Source organism: Gopherus flavomarginatus, chromosome 17 (assembly GCF_025201925.1).
Source record: "Gopherus flavomarginatus isolate rGopFla2 chromosome 17, rGopFla2.mat.asm, whole genome shotgun sequence".
NCBI classification, from domain to species: domain Eukaryota; kingdom Metazoa; phylum Chordata; order Testudines; family Testudinidae; genus Gopherus; species Gopherus flavomarginatus.
Genome location: NC_066633.1, coordinates 21521020 through 21534161, shown reverse-complemented (window position 1 = coordinate 21534161; position 13142 = coordinate 21521020). Strand labels below are relative to the sequence as shown.

Sequence of the window (13142 nt, the reverse complement as noted above, 5' to 3'; positions counted from 1 at the left end):
CAGTGATCACCATCCCATCACCACCAACTGGTCGATCCTGGGGACTCTCCCAGTCGATCATGATCTCTGGCCACGGCAGCGCCTGCTGTGGCCCCACACCACTCCCAGAAGTGGCCAGCACAGCATGCCCCCATGGGAGCCAGGGGGTCCTCTGTTTGCTGCTTCTACCTGCAAGCACCACCCCCACAGCTCCCATTGGCTGGGAAAAGGGAGCTGTGGCCAATGGGAGCTGCGGGGGCCATGCCTGCAGAGAGGCAGCACACAGAGACCCCCGACCCGCCAGGGGCACATTGGCCCCTTCCGCGAGCAGCATGGCCACGTGGTGCACTTCTGGCTGGCATGGTGGATGGGTGGCCTGGTTTGTGATGGTTGGGAGGTGCCAATGTGCCTGAGTGGGGCTGGGGCAGGCAGGGAGCCTGCCTTAATCCCACTGCCCCACCGCCACTAGAGGTAAGTGCCTCCAGAGCCAGCACCCCATGCCCCCTCCTACACCCCGAACCCACTCCCAGAGCCAGCACCCCATGCCCCCTCTTGTACCCGTCAGGAGCCCGCTGCTGCACCCATGCTTCCTCCCAGAGCCCACACCCTACACCCCCTCCTGCACCCCAACACTCTGCCCCAGCCCAGAGCTCCCTCCTACACTCAAACTCCCTCCCAGAGCTTGCATCCCTTACCCCCTCCTGCACCCCAACTCCCTGCCCCAGGCTCAGCCCAGAGCCCCTCCCACACTGTGAAACCCTTGGCCCCAGCCCAGAGCCTGCACCACCTCCTGCACCCCTACCCCAGCCTGGTGAAAGTGAATGAGGGTAAGGGAGAGTGAGTGATGGGGGGGGATGGAATGAGTGGGGCAGGGCCTTGGGGAAGGGGCAGGACAGGTCCTTGGTTGCCCTTAAATTCAAAAAGTGATCCTGGGTGTAAAAGGGTTGGAGACACTGCTCTATCCCTAGGGTGACCAGACAGCAAGTGTGAAAAATCAGGACAGGGGGTAGGGGGTAATAGGTGCCTACATAAGACAAAACCCCAAATATCAGGGCTGTCCCTAGAAAATCGGAACATCTGGTCACCCTATCTAGCCCCTGGGAGCCAGCTAGTCCTCCTCATCCTGAGGGAGGAACTGGTAACTTCTATTCCATCCAGAGACACTGAGCTTCCCCTCTCCATCCCAGCTGAGCTCCAAACAGACCTGTGGCCTATGTGACAAAGCCGGGGAGGGGATGGGGAGCGGAGCAGCGTCAGAGAAATAACACAAGTGCTGGACACTGGTCAAATTACTTTATTCACAGCAATAGTGACAGGGACACCAGGAACTGCCAGATTTCACAGCAGGGTCCAGGCATTGTTCAGCAGCCACCTGAGCCAACTACAGTGAAATCCTGAATCACTTGCTCCACACAGGCTGGGATAATCTGGGTCTGAGAGCACTGGCAGAGCCCCATTCCCAGCACAGGCGCTCTGTGGAGCAGCAGTACCGTGGACAGCCCAATGCTTTAGCACACTTCAGGTGCAATCAAACCAGATCTGAGCTTTAACTGGGTCCAGGGTGAGCCCTGCTGGGAACTGGGTCCTCCCACAGCCATGCTACAAACAGGACCTGTGCAGCCATGTCCCAGCAAGGGCAGTCCTGTAGCCATTAGCACACAATGCCCATTGAAACCATACAGAGCTGGCAGCAGCAGCATCCAGTCCTGGCTACGCGGCTGTATGGCACCCCGGCAGGCAAACCACAGGCCTCACCCTGGGAGTCTATGGAAGGCATGTGCTGCAGCTTCCTGCACAGATGGGGGCTGGACGCCTCATGCAACGCTCTTTACACTGCTGCTTATGATCCAGGGACCAGTGATGGTGGATGGAGCGTTCACACTCACCTGGCAAGGGACAATCTGATCTTCAGAGGCACTAGTTGGAGTACAGCTGGCCTATTGCTCTAGATTATGTGGAGGGGGGAGCGACGCAGCTGAGGGACAAGAGGCACAGAAGGGCTCCTGGGTCACTCCTTGCGGGCAATCCTAGCTCAATGCACTTGGGTGAAGGCCACGAGCTGGAGCTCTGCAGCATGGCTCCTTGGTCCCACGGCATGGAACCCCAGCCCCCAGCATCCCAGGGACATTCCATTCCACTGTCCCCTGCTGCAGAGTTCTGGGCTGGAAACACTCCTGGGGAAGTTCTGGCAGCTGGGCAGGAGACAGTGGGAGCTTTCAGTATATGGGGATATCTGGGAGGCAGCTAGGGTTAGGGTGAGCAAAAATTAGCTGGGTGTTTCTGCTACAGTGATCAGCAGTGAAATAGTTAAATGCTGACATCATTAGGTTTGAGTCAACACACATCAAGAGGGTGGGCCGGGGTGTTCACACCTCTCAGAACAGGGTTGGAAGGATTCGACTTTTATCGGTAGATATCCATGACCATCGATTTCACTATACACACCCAAATGACGAAAACATATTTCCATTGGTAATTTACAGATCGCCTTATATCAAAGCAGCATTTCTCTTACATTGCCTACTTACTTTGTACACTTCAACAATTTGTGTTTTAATGGTTATAAACCTTTAACTTTTTGAATCTCATCGTCTACTGTCATTAAATAATTGTCTGACCTTCCATTTTCTGGCCCTCCAATAACCTCCCCTACTGTGAAAATTTAAATCAATAAAACTAAAAATATTCTTACAAATAAGCATTGATACTATCTGTAGAGATCACAAACAAATAAAAGCTGAATTCTACCCAGCCTACACAACGGTTAGAATCTTCCTAGCCGGGAAAACTGAGATTCTGCACCTAGGACCCTGGGCATGGTCCCTCCTGCTCCTGCAGCACTACTCAGTCAGGGCGCTTGCCCCACAGTGGCCTGTGATGCTGCAGGTCTAGCAATGGGGTAAGCGCTAGCACAGGGCTCAGGGAGTTTTACCACTGTGCCCCAAACCCCCTGGACCCCGGCTGTGCCAGCACTTACACAGTGCAGCTGCTGCAAGAGAAACATCCCTTGTCTAGTAGAGAAACTCACCTGTGAGGCAGGTCGGAGCCGGCAGCTGCAGCCACTAGGACCAGTGCTGCATGGGGCTGTTTATGAAGGACAACAGTGGGTCTGGTTCAGGTTTCACATGCAAACCACTTGGCCCTGTACAGAGCACACATGACATCTAGCAGGAAAGCCAAGTCTGGGGTGACGCTGACAAGCTGCAATCAACCAGCTGCAAAGCATGGGAAGGGGCGCCCAGTGTAAAGGGCAGAGCGGTGCTGCCTCATTCCCCTTGCTCATTACCCAACCAGCTGGCGCCCCTCTGCCCGTGCAGAGGACAGCACCGCTACTCCCCATGGCCTTGCCCCCCACATCAGGGCTGGGGCTTCTGCTTCAGAAACACCCCCAAGGGAGCAGACCCAATGACTTCATTACACCCTATTCCTGGCTATCTGACAACCCCAGCGCCTTGGAGTCTGGCAGGTCCTGCACAGCTGACTGGGACAGAGAGGACTCGACACCCCTTGTCCCACTCCCTCCCCTCCCTGTTTCATTCTGAACCCTCCTCTGCAGCCTGCACTAGTCTCACAGCAGCACTGGCACTAACACCAAAAGCCGGTGTTAGTGCCACGTAGAGCAGGGCTGGCCTGCTGCCCCCTCTCCAGACCAAGCTGGGGGTACAAGTGCCCATCCCCTGCCTGCGCTGCACCCAAGCCCTGGAAAGCAGCTCCTGACAGCCATGCCCCAGCACAGAGTGGGTGAGGTGTCAGAAGAGTCTCCTAACACTGTGAGTTCAGACCCAGAGACCAATGTGTCCAGCCATGGCACATCCCCAGAGCAGAGCCCAGCACATTCTCCAAGCTGTTTCGTTTGTCTGTTTTTCCGGGGTGTGTTTCCTTCTTTTGTCGGGTGACTGAGCAGGCAGGGACTGGCAGGATCCTCATTCCAGCCCGCTTAGCAAACAGAGTTTGTACCTCTCAATCGTGTGGGTCAGGGGCGTGAGCATTACCTACCCAGTTTTACCAGCCCAAGTCCTAGTGTGGACACAGATAGAGCAGGACCCAGGTGCTTCGTACCAGTAGAGCTCATTCCCTTCCCCTACTGGAATGTTAGACCAGCATGAGCACCTTTCCGCCAGTCTAACTGCAGCCACACTAGAGAATTGTACCACATTAACCATGACTGTTGTGACAAGGCCTTGGTTTGCAAGGCTATTTCGCCACAGAATCAAGAGGCACGCAGCCTCCGCAGCTAGGCAAGACTGTACCAGCATGCCCCAGCCACGGGGAGGGGCAGTGAGAATCCACAAGCACCCATAAAACACCGCTCAGGCCCCCCCAAGCTCAGGTTCTTGCTTCTCCAATGGGTGATGTCTTTGTCTGCATGCGGGTCAGCACAGCTGCACGGCCTGTTGCATCAGGGCTGTTCCCCAGCCAGACAGTAAGTGGGAGCAAGCAGTCGTGTTTCCACCACTGGGCACTGCACGAGGCACTCCAGGCTTCATCAGCATGTCTTGCAACTCCTCCGAGGCCTGGCCACGATCCTGGCAGCACATCACTGCTACATGCCCATCACCATGGCACCTGAGCTCACTTTCCATAGGATAAACAAGGTCTAGAAAGCCACCCTACAACCGGGGCAAAAATAGTCACCCCCCCTCCCCATGCCCAGCATCCCTGAGAGAGCCAAAGATCACGGAAAGTATCAGGAAACTGCAAGGCTGCTGTAGGCTCCAGTTGCCCCCCGAGGCGTCCCACAGTTCCTGCCAGGATGGGCACCATAGCTGGGGCTGTCCATCCCAGCCCCCTTGCTGCAGGATCCCAGCTCCTTAAGGAGGCCGGCTCAGGCCGATGTCTCAGCAGGGCCAGCCCGGTGCCGGTCCGGGTGTGGCAAGAGGTCAGGGCTCGTGGGGTTAGGAAACAACACAGCAGCATTTCCGGCAGCAGGGCCAGTACTTACAGCAGCAGCAGCAGCCACAGTCCGTGCCCACCTCAGGACTCTTCTGGTGCTTGTCTAGCTCAATGGTGTACAGCGGGGCCGAGGAAGCGCCGTTCAGCAGCTTCAGGCTGGCATACGGGTTATGCGGCTGGGCCCAGGACTCCTGCGTCAGGACTTTTGAACCATCCCAACTATCCAGTGGCACCGATTTACTGGCACCGTTCAGCTGCTCTGGGGCTGGGTAGGTGGGCATGGCGCCAGGATTAACAATGACAGTGGGCGAGGGCAGCTCCTCTCCCAGGTAGCGCTTAATGAAGCTGTTCTCGAGCTGATCTCGAGGAATATTCACGCTGGCGTAGGGGTTCTCAACAGTCATGGCACCACGCTGCATGTTCCCCCGTGGCAAGACGAGCTCTCACAGGTCCTCTCTTGCTGCGGTGCCTCCAGCCACCTGGCAAACTACGGCAGAGGGAGCTAAGTCTGCGCTAGCAGCAAATCTGTACCACACCCATCCACGGGGCACCCTGACCCAGGCCAACGGGCTCGGCTCCAGCTCACTTCTCTGGGCGGCCGCAGATCTTCCCAGCTCCTAGGGGAGAGAGATGCCATTAACCCAGGAAGAGGGTGGGCAGGTCACTGGATAGGCCTGGGCAGGGCTCTGCACAGTGGTGTCCAGCTCCTAGGGGCCAGGTGGCCAGGCCACCCAGCTGAGCCCACAAGCCAGGCAAGGGACTGAGCCCTCCCCCTCAAACTCCAGCTAACCTCAGCCCCAGCGGCAAACAGTGGGCACAGAGACGTGCCAGGAGCTTTAAATTCATTGTCCTGGGCCCAGCCTGCGGGTGCTTGGGGGGGGGGGGAGCTGGTCCCAGGAACAGCCAAGGGCTCCACTGGCTGGTATCAGGTTCGGAGGGAGAGGAGGAGAAAAGGGGGCCAAGTGACAGATGTGGGGGAGGGGTGAGAGGTGGGGGGGAAGGGGACTAGATAGGTGCAGAAGGGGGGGAGAGAAGGGAGCCAGTTGGGGGGAAGGGCAGAGAAGGGGGCCAGGTTCCAGAGGAGGGGAAGAGAGAAGGGGGCCAAGTGCTGGATGTGGGGGAAGGGAGTGAGAGGAGGGGGCCAGGTGTTTGGAGAGAAGAGGGGCTGGGTGGGGGAGAGAAGCAGTCCAAGTGCTGGGCTGGGTGCGTGGGAGGAGGGGGAGAGAAAGGGGCCAGGGGCGGGGGGATAAGGGGGCCGGGGGCCAGGTGCCGGGGAGAAGTGGACCAGGTGCCCGGATGAGGCGGGGGGGAAGGGGGCCAGGGGCAGCGGGGTGGGGGGAGAAGGGGGCCAGGTGCCTGGTGAGGTGGAGGGGGAGAAGGGGACCAGGTGCGGCGGCGGAGGGGGGGAAAAGAAGGGGGCCAGGCTAGAGCCAGGTGCGGCGGGGTGCCGGGTGCGGCCGGGGGCAGTGGAGAGGGGGGCGGAGAAGGGGGGCAGGTGCGGCGGAGGGAGGAAGAAGAAAGGGGCCGGGGACCAGGTGCCGGGTGCGACGGAGGGGGGAAGAAGGGGGCCAGGTCGGGGCCAGGTGGGGGGGGAGAAGGGGGCCAGGGCGGCGGTGGGGGGAGAAGGGGGCGGGGCCAGGCCGGGGCCAGGTGGGGGGGGAGAAGGGGGCCAGGTCGGGGCCAGGTGGGGGGGGAGAAGGGGGCGGGGCCAGGCCGGGGCCAGGTGGGGGGGGAGAAGGGGGCCAGGGCGGCGGTGGGGGGAGAAGGGGGCGGGGCCAGGCCGGGGCCAGGTGGGGGGGGAGAAGGGGGCCAGGGCGGCGGTGGGGGGAGAAGGGGGCGGGGCCAGGCCGGGGCCAGGTGCGGGGGGGGGGCTCAGACCCGGGTGTGGGTTCCCCTCGGGGCCACTCACCGCCCCTCCGGTCCGGCCGCTCCTGCCGGCGGCCGCTGCAGGCTCCGGGCGGCGCGATCTGTGCCCGGAACCGCTGCGGCTTCCTCCTCCTGCCCTGCAGCCGCACCCCGGGCGGGGCAGGGCTCAGCCAAGGACCAGCCTCCCGCCCCCAGCCCGACTCCAGGAGCCCGCAACTCCCCAGCCCAGATTCCCTAACCCCGGCCCCCCCCGCTCCCCACACCCCTCAATACGTTCCGGATACCCCCCCCGCTGGCTGACACCCCTCCCCTTGGCCCTGCCCAGCCTCTAACCCTCCCACCCCACAGCCCCTCAAGTGACACCCCAGCCTGCACCCCAACACTCTCCTGACACCTCCAGCTGAGCCCCGACACCCCTCAGCCTAACCTCCCCCAGCCCAGCCTCTTAACAGCCCCCAACACCCACAAGCCCAGCTTCTCCCCCAGCCCAGCTTTGGACACCTCCTGGCCTCACTCCCAACCTCCCATCCCAGCAGCCTCCTCTGACACCATGCTGCCCCCAGGCCTGCACCGAGACCCCCCTCCCCGCTCCAGCCCAGTCTATGGCACCCCCACTGTCCGTCCGCCCCTCCCAACTCAATGCACTTTCTGAGGAGGTACAAATAAATCCAGAGTCGATGGCTGTTAACATTAGTCAGGAAAGGGGTCCTTTAGGCTGTGCATCAGCCAGTGTCAGCCCCTTGCTTGTCCCTGTTGATCTCAGCCCAGGCATGGCCTGTTCACACCAAGCTTAGGGGAGAAGTGGCCAAGATCTGGTGCAATGGGTAGTTGTCGAAGGGGTGTTTTTAGAAGTAATGACCATTTTCCTGTTCTTCTCTAGAGCCCAGCCTTTCTCCTGCAGCAGAGGATGAAAAAGTCTCCTGTAGCGACACATTCCAAGAATTGCCCTCTTTCAACATGGCCACCATTGCCAATAGCCTCAATGGAACTGATGCCACAGGTTGCCCTTACTAAAGATAGCTACTGCCAACCTCCTCCTCCTCCTCCTCTTTGCTTCCTGAGGGAGCTGGTGGCCATTTTGAAGAAGGAAATATTTCATGGCATTCTCTGCAGAAGAACATGCCCTCAGCCTTAGTCTTGTTTTCAAAATCTACCTGTTGCACCACATCTACTCTACAAGGACTGCAGGAGGGATGGGGACACTGGAGAGCAGGGAAGGGGGAAAGAGGTGGGTGGCTGCCCATACTGGGACCGTGGAGATGGGAAGGGAGATCTGTGATGTGCACCACATCTGGTACAAAGCAGCTTTAAGCACCTCATAACTGGCCAGTGCTCTCTGTGCTGCTCTACGGTGGAGTCTCCTGTCACAGATCGTGTCCTAGTTTTTCTATTTTGATTTAATTTAAATTGGTTTAGCCTTTGTCTACAAACAAAAGTTCTAGCACTTTAACTCTACCTGCAGAGTTAAACTGGTACAACCCTTTCAGTGTGGATGCAGTTATACTGGTATAGCGGTGTCTGGGTATTTTTGTGCAGAAAGCAGAATAAGCTCTGCTATATGGCACCTTGATACCAATCTGTCTGCATCCACAGTAGGGGACTGATTTAACTATTTGGGTGGAATAACCCCCCTGACAGAAATAGTTCTCCCAGTACCAAGTCTGCGTGTAGACCAAGCCTAAAACTACATCCAAATAGGACACTTTGTCCAAAATAAGCATCCATCCATAGACAGAATGACTACGGGTGTGAATTAAAATCCATTTGGGGGATGGCATTGGCTAGTGCGGTAACCAGCCCTTACCTAGGCTTGGGCTACATTAAAAGCTACAGGAGCTAAAGCCGTGACATGAAATGATTTAACTGGATGTACATTTGTGTGAGGGCACTATGCTATCGACTGAACCCTGCTTTCTAGCGATCTGGCTTGTGTTGATAGATATAGCTGCTATAATTGCTCTTACACTGACAGAAGGGTATCCTCCCAGAGGTTTGCATCAGTGTAATTCGGATTTTAATTTGGTTTCAGTTACACTAGTGACTTAGTGAGGCCTCTGGGGCAGGGATCACCTTTATTGTGTATGGCTAGAGCCCAGTACAGAGAGGCTTTGATTCCTGACAGGGCCTCTGGGACTACTGCAGTAGAAATAATTCATGCTAGTAATGCTAGTTTCCCTGGTCTCTGGTCACAGAGTCACTTGGGCTGAACAGACCTTCCAGATGGTCACCTGGACCTTGCACTGGTCTCCATGGAAGGCCTCTGGGGTGGTAACACTCACCTTTCTGTGTTCACAACCTGAGTTGGGAATGCACAGGGATCCTTTTCGTAGCTCTGGTCTCACTACTGCAGCCAGCCTCCAAAGTCCACTGCATCCCTTGGATTAGAACAGTTTGAAGCTGCTGGCTCCATCAGTGGGAAGCAGAAGGAGGGTAATTATGTCACTGGCTTGTTGTATCTACACTGCTTTAGAACGTAAGACGACAAGTACGGCCATACTGAGTTAGACTAAAGGTCCATCTAGCCCAGTATCCTGTCTTTCAACAGTGGTCAATGCCAGGTGCCCCAGAGGGAATGAAAATAACAGGTAATCATCAAGTGATCCATTCCCTGTTGCCCATTCACAGCTTCTGGCAAACAGAGGCTAGGGACACCATCCCTAAGAGCCATTGATGGACCTATCCTCCGTGAACTTATCTAGTTCTTTTTTGAACCCTGTCTTGGCCTTCACAACATCCTCTGGCAATGAGTTCCACAGGTTGACTGTACGTTGTGTGGGACAATACTTCCTTTTATTTGTTTTAAATCTACTGCACATTAATTTCAGCTGCTGACCCCTAGTTCTTGTGTTATGAATAAGGCTGTGTGTCTGTCACGGAGGTCACGGATGCCGTGACTCTCCGTGATTTCTGCACCACCTGGTGCTGGCTCAGGGGCTGCCTGAACTGGGAAGCTCCTGGGCCATCAGTAGCAGCAGCAGTTTGGGTGTGTGGGAGGGGGCTCAGGACTAGGGCAGGGGGTTGGAGCGCGGGGCAGTGCTTACCTCAGAGGAGGAGACCCGGCTCCGAACGGCATGTCCCTAAAGCTCCTAGGTGGAGGGGCCAGGGGGCTCTGCATGCTGCCCGCACCTGCATGTGCCACCCCCACAGCTCCCATTGGCTGTGGTTCCCAGCCAATGGGAGCTGTGGAGCCGGCACTTGTGGCAGGAGCAGCACACAGAGCCCCCCTAGCTGCCCCTCCCCCAGGAGCTGCAAGAACATGCCAGTCGGAGTCAGGCAGGGAGCCTGCCAACCTTGCCAACCCTCCCTACCAGCACCAGCAGAGGTCCCGGCTGCATGTTGCCCCCCACCAGCACCAGGCGAGGGTCCTAGGCCATGTGCCACCACCCGCCCCCACTCAGCACCAGTGGGGGTCCGGGGCCACCACCTCCCAGCACCCGCAGTGCCCTGGACAGCCCCTACAGAGCACTTGGGATCCCCGGCCCAAGTTTTGGTTACGGGTATATAGTAAAAGTCATGGACAGGTCAAGGGCTGTGAATTTTTTTACTGCCCTGTGACCTGTCCATGACTTTTACTAAAAATACCCGTGACTAAAACGTAGCCTTAGTTATGAGAAGGAATAAATAATATTTCCTTATTTACTTTCTCCACCTCAGTCATGATTTTATAGACCTCTATCATATCCGCCCTTGGTCATCTGTTTTCCAAGATGAAAAGTCCCAGTCATATTAATCTCTCCTCATATGGCAGCTGTTCCATACCCCTGATCATTTTTGTTGCCTTTTTCTGTATCTTTGCCAATTCCATTAGATCTTTTTTGAGATGGGGTGAGCACATCTGCACACAGTATTCAAGATGCGGGCGTTCCATGGATTTATCTAGAGGCATTATGATATTTTCTGTCTTATTCCCTTTCTTAATGATGCCCAACATTCTGCCCACCTTTTTGACTGCCGCTGCACACTGAGTGGATGTTTTCAGAGAACTATTCACAATGACTCCACAATCTGTTTCTTGAGTGGTGACAGCTAATTTAGACCCCATCATTTTATATGTGTAGTTGGGATTATGCTTTCCAGTGTTCGTTACTTTGCATTTATCAACATTGACTTTCATCTGCCATTTTGTTGCCCGGTCACCCAGCTTTGTGAGATCCTTCTGTAGCTCTTCACAGTCTGCCTGGGAGTTAACTAACTTGAGTAGTTTTGTATCATCTACGAATTTTGCCACCTCACTGTTTACCCCTTTTTCCAGATCATTTATGAACATGTTGAATAGGACAGGGCCAAGTACAGACCCTGGAGGACAGCATTATTTATCTCTTTCCATTCTGAAAACTGACCATTTATTCCTACCCTTTGTTTCCTATCTTTTAACCAGTTACCAATCCATGAGAGAACCTTCCGTCTTGTCCCATGACAGCTTACTTTGCTTAAGAGACTTCGGTGAGGGACCTGAAAATCTAAGTACACTATATCCACTGGATCAACCTCGTCCACACTTGCTGACCCCCTCAAAGAATTCTAGTAGATTGGTGAGGCATGATTTCCTTTTAAAAAACCATGTTGACTCTTCCTCAACAAATTATGTTCATCTATCTGTCTGACAATTTTGTTCTTGTCTATAGTTTCAACCAGTTTGCCTGATACTGAAGTCAGACTTACCGGCCTGTAATTGCTGGGATCACCTCCGGAGCCCTTTTTAAAAATTGGCGTCACATTAGCTTCCTTCAGTCATTTGTTACAGAAGCTGATTTAAATGATAGGTTACAGACTACAGTTAGTAGTTCTGCAATTTCACATTTGAGTTTTTTCAAAACTCTTGGGTGAATACCATCTGGGCCTGGTGACTTATTATTGTTTAGTTTATCAATTTGTTCCAAAACCTCCTCTAATGACACCTCAGTCTGGGACAGCTCCTCAGATATGTCACCTAAAAAGAATGGCTCAGGTATGGGAATCTCCCTCACATCCTCAGCCATGAAGACTGATGCAAAGAATTAATTTAGTTTTCCCGCAATGGCCTTATCTTCGTTGAGTGCTCCTTTAGCATCTCGATCAGCTTAGCACTTGTACTTAAAAAAAATATTGCTATTACTTTTTGAGTCTTTGTCTAGCTGTTCTTCAAATGCTTTTTTGGCCTTCCTAAATTATATTTTTACACTTCATTTGCCAAAGGTCATGCTCCTTTCTATTTTCCCTACTAGGATTTAACATCCACTTTTTAAAGGGTGCCTTTTTGCCTCTCACTGCTTCTTTTAGTTTGTTGTTTAGCCACTGTGGCACTTTTTTGGTTCTCTTACTATGTTTGTTTAATTTGGGGTATACATTTAAGTTGAGCTTATATTATGGTGTCTTTAAAAAGTTTCCATGCGGCTTGCAGAGATTTTGGCGCTGTACCTTTTAATTTTTGTTTAATTAACTTCCTTATTTTTGTGTAGTTCCCCTTTCTGAAATTAAAAGTTACAGTGTTGGGCTGCTGTAGTGTTTTCCTCGCCACAGGGATGTTCCATTTAATTATATTATGGTCACTATTACCAAGCGGTCCAACTATATTCACCTCTTGGGCCAGATCCTGTGTTCCACTTAGGACTAGGACTATATCAAGCATTGCCTCTCCTCTGGTGGGTTTCAGGACTAGCTGCTCCAAGAAGCAGTCATTTAAGGTGTCAAGAAACTTTTTCTCAGCATCCCTTCCTGAGGTGATATGGGGATAGTTGAAATCCCCCATTATTATTGAGTTTTTTATTTTAATAGCCTCTTTAATCTCCCTGAGCATTTCAGAGTCACTATCAGTCCCAGGGCTTGGGCAGTGCCTACACCACAATTGAACAGCCCTGCAGAGAGGGAATCCATGGGCATGGGCCAGTCGCAGGTCTCTGATTGCAGTGTAGACGTACCCTCGGAGCCAAGTGCTCCTGGCTCCTTCCGTTCCTTTCATCACCTGCCAGCACTCATCACCAGTTTGTATTTAACATGGTCCCTTGCCCGCTGTGCTGCTCACCAAATCTATGGCACCTCTGCCCTGGGAACTTCAGATCATCATCTGCTGCTCTCTGCTTCCCTCTGTGGGCCAAGCAGGGGAGGCTCCCTCTGCGGTCCCAGACATGGGGAGGAAGCAGCACAGGCCACATGCCCTGAGGGAGCCAGAGGGCAGCTCAGCACTTGTGTGTTTAAATGCTTCACAGGAGCCAAGATGGCAGAGGTGCGAGCTTTGCCCAATGCTGCTCACGCCACTCCTGAGTGAGGGAAGGTCTCAGTCCAGTAAGTCAAGCTGGATATTGGCACTGCATTGAGCCACTGGGCAGTGTACACGCAAGCCACATGGATTCCCTCCTTGCCAGGGAGATAATGACAGAGGAGTATGCAAGGTTTTTCCATGGCAAGCAGAGCTTAGCCAGAGACCA

General features: G+C 54.5%; 1 long non-coding RNA gene across 1 annotated transcript; it reads right to left on the bottom strand.

The window, feature by feature from the left end:
• Window positions 1-1255: 1255 nt before the first annotated feature.
• Window positions 1256-6967, bottom strand: LOC127036032 (uncharacterized). Its single transcript, XR_007769991.1, has 2 exons — window positions 6782-6967; window positions 1256-5489 (listed from the first exon to the last, which is right to left on the bottom strand). It is a non-coding gene; the product is annotated as an uncharacterized LOC127036032 (long non-coding RNA).
• Window positions 6968-13142: the final 6175 nt, after the last annotated feature.